Source organism: Zosterops lateralis (assembly GCF_965231275.1).
Source record: "Zosterops lateralis genome assembly, chromosome: 2".
NCBI lineage: Eukaryota > Metazoa > Chordata > Aves > Passeriformes > Zosteropidae > Zosterops > Zosterops lateralis.
In genome coordinates this window covers 51,095,270-51,109,802 of record NC_139763.1, presented here as the reverse complement: position 1 = coordinate 51,109,802, position 14,533 = coordinate 51,095,270, and the positions used below count along the sequence as shown (strand labels likewise).

Here is a 14,533-nt window from a genome sequence, read left to right as displayed (position 1 = left end):
ACTTCTGACATGACAACAGAGGACTGTTCTAACAACAAAAATTAATCCACTGCAACAGAATCACTTAATGCAACATACCAGGCATCACACTAGGTATGTAAACTTCTTTGGCAAGAAGTGAAAACCGCTTTCTCTCTTGCAGTAAGTCTCAAAGTTGTCTGCAGAATAAAAAATGTCATTTCACAGCGCATGACTGAGATGATAGTAATGGACAAGATGTTCAGGGGATAATAATCAAGGCTGCAATAAGAAAAATCCATGTTGCATGGTAAGTATATTCAGCAACAAGTAGTTTTCAAACTTTTTTTTTACTCAGTCAACACTGAGCAACAAAGGGTTTTCTTTTACCACCATTCACTCACAAAACACACACTTTCACGTTTCTTGGACCATTTATGTCCTCCCCATACCCGTTAATTTAGCAGTTTCTTTCCCCTGCATCCTGCCTTCATCCCAGAGAAAGACAACATACACAGAATCCAACAGAACAACTGGGAAACAGATGGGACAGAAATATTTTCCCAAGATCCTGGAGGCAGAACAAACACGAGGACACACAGAAAAGGCAGACCACACCCAGACTGCAAGGAGAGGAAAGGACCCCCAGGATCCTCCTGCTAGATTACAAGTGAAGTCATGGCCACCTCAAACCTCAGCTGTTCCACTTACAGAAGAGCAGGGCACAAAAAACATCTGACACTCTGACGTCACGTTACATTACACAAATGTAAAATGTGACGTAAAAAGAAAGGGAGTCGTTTGTGAGGTACTACAAGCTTTTCCAAAGGTAATACAAGACATCAGCACTGAGCCACCATGTGCAGCTCCAGCTGCCTATGGCACCAACTCAGAAACCAAGGGATTACTGCTTCGTCACATTGTTTTCAGGAACTGCTGCAAAAATATCCTCAGCAGAAACTCAGGGCTCCAGGGACCTATAACATGCTGTGTCAGGTATAACATGAAAATATAGATTAAGGTATGATTGTTTTTTACATTTAGAATTGTGCAAAAAAAATAATTTTGCATTTAAAAAACCCTAAAAACTCAAAAGTAAAAACAGATAAAAGGGCTAACAGTCATTGCACGGAGAAAGTAAGAGCAACATTACTGGAGAAGAACAAGAAACAAAACCTAAACATTTCACTTGAATTAAAAAAATGAAATCAGCATTAGTCTTTGCAGGGAAAAGATTTTAAGCTAATGACCACAAATGCTTTAGGCTCACATTTCTTCTCTGCCATGCAAAACATTGTACTCAGATGACAAAGTTCAAAAGTTCTGTGTCAAAACTTTCATGAGCTTTATTCAGGAGCCTTGCACATCACAGCCAGATAGTACAGGGCTATTTCTTAATAAACTGGTGGTTCCTAAAGAACATAAAGATCATGAACAGTAGCAAGCTCAACGGAGGAAAGTGAAAGCATCCCACTAGAAGCCTCAACAGACACTGCACTGAAGAACAATCTGTCAAGGTGGAACTGGAGCAAATGCTGGACTAAACAAATCACCAAAACTCAATCTGATCTTAATCTGGATTTTATGAAGGCAGTATCTTTCCTCACAGGCCAATTTGTTTTGCAGTAGCAGTGTATGAGGTGATTGTAAAATTAGCTTTGTAATGTACTTAATTTTCCTTTTTTAAAACACAGGTAAGTAAACATCCATTTTAGCTTCTCTCAAGAACATTAAGAGATATTCTTTCATCAGAGAGTCTCCATTGTGCTGAGATGTATTTCTAGTGCTCTCTACCTAGTTTTTTTTGCTCTCACACAGCTTGAAGCATTAATAAAACCTTTCCTCTGACCACCACTTTCCAGTTTTCTAACTTGCTGCACAAGGCTTGACTGCACAATGGTCCTTGTTTCCAGCCCTGATCCTTCTCACAGGATCTGCACTAGTTACGTCAATTTGCAAAAAGAAAGTAAAACAGCCAACAAGCTTCCTTCTCCCTCTTTGAGGAAGAAGCAAATTACCTTTCCAACAACTGCACTGCTTTTTGATAGCTCTGTGTCCTACATCATTTTGTCTGGCTTCATGACAAATACAAGTGGAAAGGAAGTTAATACAGTGAATGAAACTACACAATGACAAAATTGGCAAGCAAAAAAATCTTATTTTGGTCTTTAGTTGCTATTTCAAGAAGTTAGGGAGAAGGCATGAAAAAAAAAAAGGAGAAAGGCACATCTTTAGTTTCCTGTAAAATAAGGTTACTTATGATCACAGTTTTAAAGTCAGAATGTGCAAAAATTAAGCTTTATTTAGATTATTGTATCTCTTTGAAAAGACTGAGGAAATAGAGCAGTGTATACCTAAACACTGAAAAATTTCTCCAAAAACCTGAAATAATTAAAGTGAAAAGGTCCAGTTTGTTCGAGCACCAGCAGGACTTCAAAAGATAAAATTACCGTTAAAGAGCAAAACTTCCCCAGGTTGAGCAGAGCTCAGCAAAATCACCAGGTAACAGACAACTCTTTTAAAACTGGGATAACTCATGAAAAGCAGTTGCACAGGAGAGGGAGTAGACTATCCCAATAACAGCATTATTAAATTTGAAATGATCTTGAAAAAGCATAGGAAAAAAAACCAAACAAAACCAACAAAACCAGAGTAAGCAACTTGAGGAGAAGCGCAGCACATGGAAAGCACACCAAACAGTGGAGCCTGGGTGCTCCTGCTCAGCTAGTATCTTTGGCCAATGAGCATCCTTTTTTATACTTTAGATAATACATTGAATAGACATGCTCAAAAAGGCACTTGAGAACAGGGGTGTCAGTGTCATCAGCTGAGAAACAATTAAGTATTTGAAAAAATTATTTCCATACGCAGTTTCACAAAACAAGAGTTGTTGGATGATCCTATCTTTTGACAATGTTTAGAAGGAGCAGGCTAAAAAAGGCTGCTCCAAAACATGTCTGGTAAAGAAATGGCTTTTTCCTGTAATATGTTTCATTGAGAAATTCTGACTCTTATTTAAGTTTTTCGCCAAAATTACATTTGAATTTATGAAACCAGTTTACACTCCTTCTTTCATCAGTGCCCAAGCAGTACTCATTTGCTGTTCAAGTTTCTTTGAAACTACTTACCCCATAAAAAACACAGACTAAACAAAACTGAAACACAAACTAATCAATAAGCAGGTGCAAAACAGAATATCTTATTTCTCACAGCTTATTCAACCACCACAAATTACTGGATTATTCAGAAGTTGAAAAATCTACCATGAGCAAAATAAACTAGGTAAGTATGTTTCTCTTACAGTCTTTTAATATAAACAATATGCTGATGGGTGATAGCTACTACTTCTAAAATTCCCCAGGGTATTTTTAACAGAAATGGAGAGTTTCTCTTAATAACTAAGTACTATTTTTCCTTTATTAATTATAAAAGTTAATTGCAACATTTTAAAATACTTTAAGTAACCTGGCATATCAAAAAGAAACTAAGATATTATTAAAAAATACTTTAATGATGTTTTCCATGGTGTACAAATTCCAATTTCTAAGTAGAGTTGACAAAGTCAGCCATACAACTGAACTACTCAGTAAATCAGAAACACATCAGCCACACTGTAATATTAAACATCTGAAAATTCAAACACAGCAAACGAATATTAACTCCACAAACTTCTGAAACACACAGGTATGCATACAATGCATTCTCGCAAATAAAAATTTGAGTATACTTTGCATAAAGACTCTTTTGTCTGCTGTGTATCAGCACACTAAGCATCCCTTACCCAAAAGACAGCACTGGGAATGGAAAATGACTAAGAACTGCAGAAACCAAACAAGACAAACTGATTGTTTAAATCAAGTTTTCCTGCCCACTACTTTGAAGTCAAAATGATTTAAATCAATTCACATCTTTAACAGCCACAAAGTAAAACACTGTTCAATTATGCACATTCTGAAAATGAAGACAGAGAAGGAATTGACAGGAGACTGGTTGACCACTCATTTAAGAGACAGAAGTATAACAAGGTTAAGTGGCTGAAAGCCAAATATATGGATAAATTCAGGGAAGAAATAATGCATAGAGATTAGAGTAATTATAACCACTGAAACAGCTCACCAAGGACGACAGTTGATTGCCCACTGCATAAAGTTTTCTACATTACAAACACCTACTCAGAGAATGTTCCAGCTCCAAGTGACCATGCACGATTTGTGCAGGACAAGGTGATACCCTACTGATGGCATTATTTAAATTGAATTAAATTACCACAATGGTCTCCTCTGATATACAAATCAGTGAAACTACAATTTGATCTCACAAGAGACACTATATTATATATAAAATTTCTTCTCACTTCACTAAGTCCTGCCTCCAGTGAGTATACTGTATTCAACTTGTACACTTCCTGTGCTATTTGCTTAAATGTGAACTCATTCACCACCAGCTACAACTCTAAACATCTGTGGCTAAATTTAAACTTATTCATCCAGGCAGAAATCCATAAAAGTCTTTGCAACTTATATACATTGGTTAAACGTGGCTTTGTGGCTTCGCTTGTTCTATGGCGTTTCAGCACTGTCAAGATGCTTTTAGGACACAATTTCTGTACTTGACAAAGCAGCCAAACCTCAAGCTTCAAAAGAGCTGCAGTCTAGTCATTCAACTTTTAAACTGAAAACTCTATAATGTCTGTCAAACACTGACTGGAATCACTGTTTTAGATCATACCAAATGATTTCCACAGCATGTGTCTCATTTCTGTTCTCTCCTTTAAAAATTACTGTTATAGATTCTTTGAGAGATTAGAATTTTTGGGTTTTCTGAACTAGTTCTAACATTGTCTAACACAAGGAGAATATTTCCATTGATTATTTTCGTATTTCTAATACATTAGCAATATGAAAAGACTTTTCACGCTAACCTCATGTTTCTATTTTTGGTATCACAGTAATATGCAAGGAGTCAGCTTGGGTATGGGAGTAACTCTGGCCTGCTCTGGTCTGAAAGACCCTATGGAGCCCACAGCCAAATGCAGGGGAACACCTTCACCCCATCCTTCCCTCTCTGCCACAGCTTTCAGGAGGGAGGCCTGCTCCAAGGGCTTGCCAGTTAGGCACCGAACTACTGAGAAAATAACCCTTATGCAAACCAAGTAGCAATTTTAGCAAGTACACACACACACACACACACATATATATATATATATATATATATATATATAAATGTAATCTATAAAGGCTTATTTGGTCAGATGTCTCAAAAACACAACTGTACAAGTAGAAATGTTCAAAAAACACAGAGGTGGGGAGTCGCTAAAGTGGCTACAGTTTTTGTCAAAAGGAAGCCACTTTCAAATAATCCAGAATCCAGAAAATGTGGCTGCTTATAAGAATTCAGAAGCCTTTTAATGACAAAGTTATCAACAGAAGGGTTACAGTAAGAGGAAGAGTGCTGCATTCCTCACCCAAAGAGAGGCCAGGCAGCACTGCTGGCAACAGGCAGAAAGCAGCACAGTAACTAAACACACAGGGATGAGAACTAATGGATGGGAACATGCAGCATCAACTGCACTCAGAATCCAGGACAAGAAGAAACTTCCTTCTTTTACTTTAATTTCTCTTTTTTATTTCCTTTTTGTTTACAGCAAGAAAAAAAGATGTGGCCATGAAAGCCACACAAGTGGAACTTCAGCAGCAGTTGAGGGGCAGGGGGTGGGAACAGGATCTGAAGGTACAAATATCTCTCATTTCTGTTGATGGACTTCTTGTGCCCTCAAGAGGACTTGGGTACCAAACCACTAAGCTCCTGATGCTGCCTCTACTATAGGAAATCCCAGCCTGGCTGGGTCTACCTTCTCTCACTATGGATTAAGTTAAACACCAAATAACTAAAGCCACAAGAGCCCACAGAAACTGGTATTTCTTCCTCACCACCACCAAACCCTTCAGGGCTGCCAGTGCTTCTCCCAGGATTTGAGCAATGCAAATGCTCTTTTTTAACAAGCACAATGTGCTCATTTATGTGCGAACTAAACATCTGAGACTTCCTGTACTGTCAGCAAACAGAGAGAAGTTTTCTGAAGGTCTTTTGACCATAAGAATTATACTGGTGTAGTGATTTTAGTACACACTTCTGAGGTGAGGATGAACTTAGCTCTTCTTTTTTGGAAAAGGAAAGTATTTTATTCAAACTGTCCCCCAGAACTGACTTAGGCAGGTGTCTAAGCGGGCAGAATTCAGCCTTCCCTCCCTGCCTATCCCACATACTTCTTTGGCATTGCAATGCAAAGGAAATTTTGTGTTCCTAAATCGAGCAACACATGAAACCCAAAGGACAGCACATCTCCAGCAAGCACAAAATAAACCTATCTCGGATACTGGCTGGAATGCACAGCAGAGAAGGTACACTAAATCTCATTATTTTTTTCAGTTAACTGTGTTTAATTGTTTGATGTGACTATTCTAAGTTTTATCCCGCTAAAGTCACAATCAAAAATTACAAATCTACCACCTTCTCAAAATAGGAGATCTCCAAATATTAAGATATAAGACTCTTTCAACAAAGACATTTTAACTAAATTTTGATTTTGCTGAATATAGATCTCAAAAGAAAAAGTGAAAATGGTAATGCTATCAGAAATAGCAGCCTCTAAATCTGCCTCCTAACTAGACCAACTCTGCATGCTCTCACTTTCAAAAGCTCATTTTTTCCTTTCAAAACTGTGTAGGGCACTGTCTATAGAAAAGATTTCCTTGGCTAGATGGAACAAGTAAAATTAAGTCGCCGTGCAACTGTTACCAATTTATAGAAAGTGGAAAGGAATGTTTTTCTCTACTTTTTTTTTTTTTTCTTAAGAAAAATCTTTTCATTTCCCACTTGCAATTTTCTTGCAACTGAAAGATTCTCTGAAAAAGGAACTGGAAGAGTTCCAACTACTGTCCAACACTTTAAAAGATTTTAAAGTGTCATCAATCACAGCTCTTTACATGCTCTTCTAGAGCACTGCCAACCAATATTTGAAGTCTGACTATTTGAAACAGTCAAAACTGTTTCATGCCACCATTAAACGTTTAAAATAAACTCAGATACAAAAAAAAAAAAAAAATTATTCTGATTTTAAGTTAAGTCCTGCTCAGATTCCTGTCAAATGTTACTACATAATACTCATAGTCATTATCTTCCCTTTTTTCTAGGAGGAATTAGCAATCGATATCATTAATCCTAAATAGCTCAATGGCTACCTCAGATGACAAAATATTATTATGTCTGCTATAAAAGGTCCCCTCAATTTTTTTCAGACCATCTGAAAATGCTGGTACTAGGGGGGGAAAAAACCAAAGGAATAATATCCATGGTAAATAACAAGTCACGGGTATTCTTTGAAAGTCATGTAACAAATTTCTAATACTGCATATTCCAGTTAACAAACTTGAATCATTTCAACAGAAATGCTCAGTGACTGATTTTTCAAAGTCTGATTTGAAAGTATCTGAGAACACACCAGCCACTTCTGACAATTTTGATAGTGAAAAAAAAAAAAAAAAAAAGAAAGAAACAAAAAATCAGTACTTTTTCTATAAAGAGTACTTTTTTTGAAGGATTTTCACTCAGGTATCCACAGAGAAAAAATGCTGTGTTACAGATAGCTGCCTTTACCCCTGTCAATGGCAGCCTGTCAAGATCTGAACAAAGTATATGAGAATTACAGTTCACTCATGCTCAGGAAGGCTTCCAGAGCTCACTGATAGCATCTCCAACTCTGGGAATGGACGTGACCTTATTTCCAGCTGGCCTGAGCTCTGTGCACACACCCCCTGCACCCACGCAGTCTGCCAGCATCACTGCGCTGCCCATGCTGCTGTCAGGGACCTGTAAGGCTCCAGAGCAGAGATGCAACACCACCACCAGAAAAGCTCTTCTTGGACAAGGCAGAGAAAAAGAAATTATTTAAGCAGTCATCAGGAGGATCAGCATTAGCACAAAAAACCTTGTGCTCTTGGCTGCTCTGACCACTGGACAACACCCCGCATTAATAAGGAATTAGGGTCACTGCTTACCACCTTACAGAGAGGGTAACAAAGTGCTTGTCCCAGGTGACACATGACAAAAACGAGACTAGAACTCGGGTCTCCTGACATGATACATCATCTGATTAATTATCCCCTTAGCAGCGCTGATGTCCAAGGTCACGCATTTGATTGTTCTATGTTTAAACAACGAGAACACACTCGCCCCACAGCCAGGCCAGGAACAAAGCTCAGGATTTCTGAGTCCCATCATTACTCTGCTATGTAGCAAATACTGTGCCAGCCATTAGCAAAGAGCACGCCTCATTCCCGTCCTGAAGGCTGGTTCACAGAGAGGACAAAAGCTTGCTACTGCTAACCAGACATTCCTTAACTCAAGTGGTGCTGGTCTGCACTGCAATTCCAAAGGCTGTCAATGCCAGCGCTCCAGCCACCCACAAAAGGATAAACACCACTGCACATGAGGGCGTTTGTTACAAGAAACAAACAAAAAAAAATTAAAAAACAGATCTATGCATAAATAAACAAACCAGATTTAAAAAAACACAGACATTACTAGGTCTTATTCAGAGGGTCAGAAATGTCAGTGTGTGACAGGCACAGCCAACTTTATTTAGTATCACCGAGTATATACTTCTAATAATTTTTAATCATAGCATCTCCCTTGATCCTGACACATGGTTTTTTAGTTCCAATAAACCCTAGTTTTTGCATTCTTGTGATTTTACTGAACTAAATAAAAAAAATTAAAAAAAAAAAAAATCAGCAAGCCAACGCTGTGGTAAGTTTTGTAGCTGTGGCTGAAGGAACTCTTCCAGCACAGGAGTTGATGTCTACAGATGTTGAGTGCATGAAGAGACAGACAGTATAAAGCATACAGTCCCTAATATGTATCACATGACTTTACATATTCACTCCCAAGTTTTGCCATGTATTTGAGAAACACTGGGATGGTCATGCCACTGTGACATCCAAAAAATCCAGGAAATTACAGAAATAGCTACAGAACTAAGGCACCCCATAATTTAAATTTGTCTTCTCCAGATCAAAACACATCATTCTGCAGCAGACATTGATTAAAAAAAAAAAAAAAAAAAAAAAAAACCAACTGTATATAATATTTCAATTTTGGTTTAGTCTCAAGTTTAGATAAGGCTTTTTAATTAGTATGAAGAGCTATTACACAACTCAAGGAAGTCCACACAAGCTCAGTGTTACACACAGCATAGATACACTTTCTGGAAAAGCCGCAATCATTTTCCTTCTTTTTTCTATCTCTCAGTATTATTTTAAGAGTTCTCTGCAGTCATAAAGTAAATAGAACTAACTAAAGAACAGTCTATGTTTTCATATTGTAGAACTGCAGAATATTCTGACTTGAAAAGGACCTGCAAGATCATTGAGTCCACCTCCTAAATGACTGGCCCATACAGGGACAAAACCCTCAGCTTTGGCATTATTAGCACCATGCTCTGACCAACTGAGCTAATCTCCTACAGTCATTGCTTGGGAGCAAACAAGAGCACAGACTTCACACCTATCAGTCACACCAAACTGCGTAAGTATGAAAACGTTCAAATATTTCAGGGCACAAAATCTAAGTGAAAAATGCAAACACAGCATGATTAGGGCCGGGGTTTACATCTATACATGCATGCACATACACACACACACATATATATATATATAAACCAAAACTGACTCCACAACTTCCCTTAGATTGGTCCAATTCTACTCACTTTTGCAAAAGTGCCACAAGGTCTGATCAACACTTCAATCAAGTCTGTCAACATACATCTGTCTAGCTATAAACCAAAGCAATCATATTGACACTGAATCATCAAATATAATTTTTGATTTTGTTTGGGGGGAGTTCGCATTTAGTAGCGACTTCAAAAAAAAATCATTCAGTTGAAGCAAGAGGACTGTCTAAAGTTCAGTTGTTGAACACAGGCTAAGGTTACACAGAATTTTTTCCAATGACGAACAATGTTGACAGTGTCCTCAGTACTACAGTGCAAAAGCATTTCTCTTTTCTAGTGTAAGCATGAATTTGATTTTTTAAAAAAAAACCAAACTATTTTTTACTGCATAGGCAATGTAGTCATTTCATGCTTTCACATACTGCACTTGCAAGACTCAAAACTTGTCTTACAGATATGGCACAGCGTAATTTGCACAAAGGAAAGGAAAAGCCACAACCTGGCTGCTCAACACTTTACTTAATATCTCACTTTGAAACAGCATGTTTATTACATGTTTTCCTCTTAGCAGGAAAAGTGAGCGTGCTTGTTTTTGCAGCTCCTCCTCTTTCAAAGACGCACAGCTGCAGCTGTAGTAAACAACCACTAGTCAGGAACTGAGAAGGTCAAAGTCTGGGTGCTGCATCTATTTCAGCTTTTCTAAAAACAAAATTTTTATTTCAGGAAATTAATTTTTGACTCATTTTGCAGTTATGTCAAGGAAAGGCAAACCACAATCATTCTCCAACAAAAGAAATCAAGATACAGTATTTCAAAAGCCACAAGCAAGATACTTCAGTAAAAATAAGTGTTTTCATATCTTCCTCTTTACAAATGAACAAACACATCATTCACACTCTCCTATTTTACTTGGTTCAAACTAAGACTTGGTCAAAACCAACTTTGTACTGATGAGACCTGTTCCACAAAGCAAACAAGACTTGCTGAAGGAAAGAGCAAGGAGGCTGGCCACGCAGAGAAGCGGTGCCAGCAGCCAGGCAAGGTTCGCATACGTCATCCAGCAGCCTGAAGCAAGGAGGCTACAGCACTCTGTCTCTGGGAATGCTTGCATAAATGGACATCATGCACTCAGCCATGAGAAAAGGCACACAACTTGCCATTATTTCACAGACCATCCAAAATCTGAACAATGGGATACCCTAGCAGCCCTGAAAACTCCAGCAAATTACACAGACATTCTGTAATTCCTCCGCGCAGCAGAGAAGCTCCCCAAGCACCCAGGAAAGGCATTGCCCACTTTCCCCATATACATGATCTGTACTTCTAGTTCAATGTGGTAGTTACCATCACGCACCACCTTGGTCTACGCAAAAAGTAAAACAATCACTAGCACAGGGTTCTGCAGTCCAAGCCCTCCGCTGACCCCATTCTAACATCTCCCAGGGGAAGAGCTATTTCAGCCCCACGTTTTTGCCTCCTCGCATCTGGAGTGAAACTCTGCTCGTGCATGTTCAGGTCTGGCTGATCCTGACAGAAACAGCTGGCAGAGGACTCCATGATTAGCCTGTCCTGGAATCTTAAAGTTTATTTTTAAAAGTTGTTACACAGAGTCTTCTTGGGCTGTCAGGGAGCTTTCCAGAAAAGGGTTTTCTACAAGAAAGCAAAGAAAGGCCTGAAAATACTATCATGAACTACTGCTGGGGAAAAGAGACAGAATCCCAAATACATCAGTTCCCATCCCCCTTATTTACACATCTAATATTGCCTCACTATCACAAGCAGAAAACAAACAGTATCTCACATATCCTAAACTCCTTCCCAGCCATCCAGCAAAGGTGCACTCACATATCAAATGGCCTATGGCATACGTCTTTGTCAAAGAGCTTTTTTCCCCCAAAAAAATGGTGCTTCTCAGACTGCCCCTCTCCTCCCAGTTCCAGGTACCATGCATAGCATTTAAAAAAAGGGAAAAAAAAGAAAGGAAAAAAAAGAAAAAAAAGCCGGTGGAAAAAATCCTAAAAAAAAAAAGAAAAATAAATAAGAAGAGGAAAATGCCAGCACTGTTGTTCGGGAGGCGCTGGGGGGGAGCGGGCGGGGGTGCTGGCCCGGGGAGGGGCGCGCATGGGTGTCACCGAGGGGGTGATGTCATCCACCAGCCTCCAGCCCGGGCACCTGCCAGCAGCAGCGTACAGCGCCTGCCAAAGCCTCCGGCAGCACAGGGAGGGAAAAAAAAATAAAAAGACATTAGAAAAAAAATTCCGCAATGTTTCCCTTAGCTGTGCGCGGTTGGTTTGTGACGATAGGTGACATGCCAGCTTGCAGAGAGCGGTTTCAACTTGATTACGTCCCATTAAGAAAGATATTCAAGACACTCCCCCTCTCCCAGCACGAATAATATATTAAAAAAAAAAAAAGCAGGCTCGGTTTATGCAGCCTTACGTCACTAATAAAACGCTCCTATCGCCCCATCTGTGACCTATTCAGCACAGTTACTAATCCCACGCTGCGACCACTTTGCTGTTCCTGTGCATTTCGGAGTTGTAGACCAACCAGAGAGCAGAAAATGGAGCCCATATGCCAGCGCTATATAAAGCAGCCTCGCAAAGTTGCCGCGCATAATCTACCTGCCGTGGCCAGACCAAAAGTGAAAAGCAAAAAAAAAAAAAAAACAACCAAAAAAGGGTGGTGGAGGTAGGGACAAGGATAGCATTTACTTCACGATGGATAATTTAAAATATAAACTAGTTTACTGTCTTACTGAGAGGAAGGGGGGCTGCCAAGAGCTAGCAGGATTTTACAGGCTCCATACAGACCCCGATCAAGTGAACTTCTCTTCAGTGCTTCCCACCGAAGGGGCTCGTACCTCCTCCCTAAGCGCATAAAATATCTTATTTCCTACGCAAGCCTGTTTGCGGGACTGATCGCCACGCCAAGATCCAAAAAAAAAAAAAAAAAAAAAAAAAAAAAAAAAAAAAAAAAAAGCGGCTGTCTGGACCGGAGCATCGCATCCCTGCAAACCACGGGGAGGGGAATATAAAATAACCCGTCTGGTAGCTCCTATCCGCCTCCCCCAACATCCAAGCACCAGCGGTGGTGCAGGATTTTGGGGGAGGAGGAGAGGAGCCCAGATCTCATCCCAGAGGAAATTCCATCCCAGCAGCGGAAAGCTTTGGGAGGCTGCACAGGGTGACGCTGATGCCATGGGGTAACTAACCCATCTCCCGCAGGGCTCCGGCTCAGCGTTAAATGCAAATACCAGCGCTTTGCTCCCCGAGCTCCCGACTTCTGCAAGAGCGAGCATTTGTTCTGCGGAAGGTAATTTTTTTCTGTAGAAGGTAATATTGCACGACACTCTCGCTTTTTTATTTTTCCCCCCATAGCGTGTTGTAGTCCGATTTTTCCCCCCCATACAGCGTTACACTCCGATTTTCCCCTCCACAGAGCGCTGCACTTTATACTTTTTTTTTACTATTAGTTTTTATATATTAATTGCCCATCCCCGAGCGGGGCCGCCCGCCCCCACCCACCCACCCCCCCCCGGGGACGGCAGCACAAAGGGCCGGGCGCTCCCAGCTCGCTGCTCATCACTCCCCGCTTAGCGCTTCTTATCCTTCCCCCCGCTTTTCTCACCGCCACCCCCACCCCTTTTTTCCCCCTCCTAAAGGCTCAGCGGGAAAGTTGCGGGAAAAGTTCGGTGCGGCCCCTATCACCCTACCCCGGTGTGGCTGCGGCCGGGGCTCGGGCAGGGATGGAGCGGGGGAGGAGGGGATGGATGGATGGATGGATGGGGCGGGGGAGGAGGGAGGGAGGGATGGAGGGAGGGAGGGCACCGCCGTTAACCCCCGGCTCGCCCCGCCGGCGCCGGGGGAAGCGCCCTGCCCCCCTCCTGTTCTGTAAAATTATTTAACTTCAGTATAGGAGAGATTTGTTTGTTTGTTTGTTTGTTTAAATAGAGGGCTGGCTGGGACAGTAGCAGCAGCAAAACCCACACTCGTTAGCCGTTTATCCTGGTAAGAAAGGGAATGGGCACAGACCTGAGCAGAAGCGGCAGAGCAGGAGAAGAAACTGTTTCCCTCCCTGACACAGGGTCCCCGCTCTGTGTCTGTGTCCGCCCGCCGCGGGCACTGCCCCGCGCCCTCGCACCCCGCACCGGCGCGGGCAGCCGGCGGCCGTCCCCGGGAAATGAATGGGGGCAGCCCGGGGCGCCGCGGCGCTCGCTCGCCGCCGACTTACCCGCGTCACATGATGAGCCCGGGCAGGGTGGGCCGGGGGTGGAGGCTCCCGGCACCGCCTGGCCGCGCCTCGCCCGGGGCGCCGCGACACCCCGCCGGCCGCTCAGACAAAGGGTCCGGACCGGCGTCCCCCTCCCCGGCTCCCGGCCCCTGCTCCGGCCACGGCGGGCGCCGGTGGCGTCGCTGGCATGCGGCGCGTCCCCGCCCCCACCGGCAGCCGGGCGGAGGGAGGGAGGGAGGGAGGGAGGGAGGGGCCGCGCCCCCGCCCCGCGGCCGCCCCGGTGCGCCGCCCGCCCCGCCCCGCCCGGGGGTGGGGACGGGAACGCCCGGCCGCGCCTCCCCCTCCCGGCCCCGGCCCCGGCCCCGGCCCGGCCGCGGGGAGGGCCCTGCAGGGCAGCGGGGCGCCGCGGGGAGGGGCCGGGCGGGGCCGGCGGCGGGGGCCCGAGGGAGGCCCGGGGCGGGGGGCGCCGAGGGCGGGGCGGGGTGAGGAGGGGCCGGGGAGGCTCAGCGGGGTGTGGGGCCGCGGGGGAGCCCGGGGCTGTGGGAGCGCCCAGGGTACACTGAAGTGGGCCAGGCGGTGGGGACCACTGGGGACCCCCGAGGGTACAGGGCG

The 14,533-nt window shown here is 42.8% G+C and overlaps 1 protein-coding gene across 2 annotated transcripts in view; it reads right to left on the bottom strand.

Moving 5' to 3' along the window:
- The window catches only part of KLF12 (KLF transcription factor 12), a 228,498-nt gene extending 214,558 nt beyond the window's left edge, over positions 1 to 13,940 (bottom strand). For both annotated transcript variants that reach the window (XM_083854551.1, XM_083854553.1), the window contains exon 1: positions 13,922 to 13,940. The gene's annotated coding sequence lies outside the window, so the exon portion shown is untranslated. The remainder of the gene's footprint in view (positions 1 to 13,921) is intronic.
- Positions 13,941 to 14,533: the final 593 nt, after the last annotated feature.